The following is a 1,196-nucleotide window of genomic DNA, read 5'->3' as shown; positions in this document are numbered from 1 at the left end:
ATTACGGTATACGGTATTATCACGATATTGAAATTTTGTTTAAAAAAAAGTGCTGTCATAATACAGTATAACAGGTTTAATAACATTTTTCTTATAACAAAAATAACTGAACATTTGAATACAAAAAGCAATACACCAAAAATTTATAAAGTAAAAAATTTCAGTTCAAAAGAATTATAAAGACCAATAGGTAACACTTTACAATAAGATCTCATTAGTTAACCTTAGTTAATGCACTAACATTAACCATGAGCAATAGTGACATTTGCTACAGAAGTTATTAATCCTTGTTAAAAAATACAACTGTTAGCTTGAGTTCATTAAATAACACAGCTGCAACTTTTGATTTTAACGTGTTGTTAAATAGGCTATTAAAATTACAAGATTAATGAATGTTTAGAATTAATTTTTCAGTGGCATTTTATGTTAACTAATGAATTAACTAATGGAGCCTTAATGTAAATTGTGATCGAACAATAAAGAATCAAAACACTTTCAAACAATATCTAGGGCATGTTGTAGTCCAGATTAAAATGTAAAAAGGTTTGAAAATAAATAACCCATTAAGTTTAAATATTTAAGTATTTGGCGTTGTGATAAACACCATCACAAATCTGAATGGCTGTTTAAATCATTCAAATACGTTTCAGAAAGTAGCTCAGCTGCTTTGTTTATAGAGTTTCCTGGGTAATGCCTGCATTCCTGCTGTTCAGTGCCATCTGCTGTCAGAGAGTGAATGTGCTTTCAATAACAATATCGTGCATGTTCATTATCATGATATATCGTATTACCGAATACCGGCACATGTCTACTGACAACATGGATATGTCCAAAAAAGTAAGAAGTATATTTTAAATCTGAGTATGAACAACAAAGTAGCTAGTAGTGAAAACAATTGCACAAATTGTCTTGTGCAACAAAAATGCAAACAGTGCATATGATTCACAGACTACACACAAAATGAGAGAGAAAGCAACTGAACAAATAGTGCAAATAATCTTTTACAAACTATTTAAGAATTATTTACATAATATAACAGCCAAATGAATTGATCTGCTGGCTGTACTGTGCGTCGTAATCGATTCTACCGGGACATCGCCTAGCGGCGCGAAAACATAAATTCCAGTTTTTTTTATCTGATATGTACTAGGGCTGTCAAATTTTTTTTCGAATTTTGAATATTCGTCGAATAAAAA

At 30.4% G+C, this 1,196-nt stretch overlaps 1 protein-coding gene across 1 annotated transcript in view; it reads left to right on the top strand.

The window, feature by feature from the left end:
* Window positions 1-1,196, top strand: part of mosmoa (modulator of smoothened a) — a 40,902-nt gene that overhangs the window by 29,643 nt on the left and 10,063 nt on the right. The window lies entirely within an intron of this gene.

The sequence above is a fragment of the Sinocyclocheilus rhinocerous genome, unplaced genomic scaffold, assembly GCF_001515625.1.
Source record: "Sinocyclocheilus rhinocerous isolate Xijiao unplaced genomic scaffold, SAMN03320098_v1.1 scaffold1447, whole genome shotgun sequence".
NCBI classification, from domain to species: Eukaryota; Metazoa; Chordata; class Actinopteri; order Cypriniformes; family Cyprinidae; genus Sinocyclocheilus; species Sinocyclocheilus rhinocerous.
Note: the sequence above shows the minus strand (reverse complement) of the source record. Positions and strands in the feature narration are given on the sequence as shown.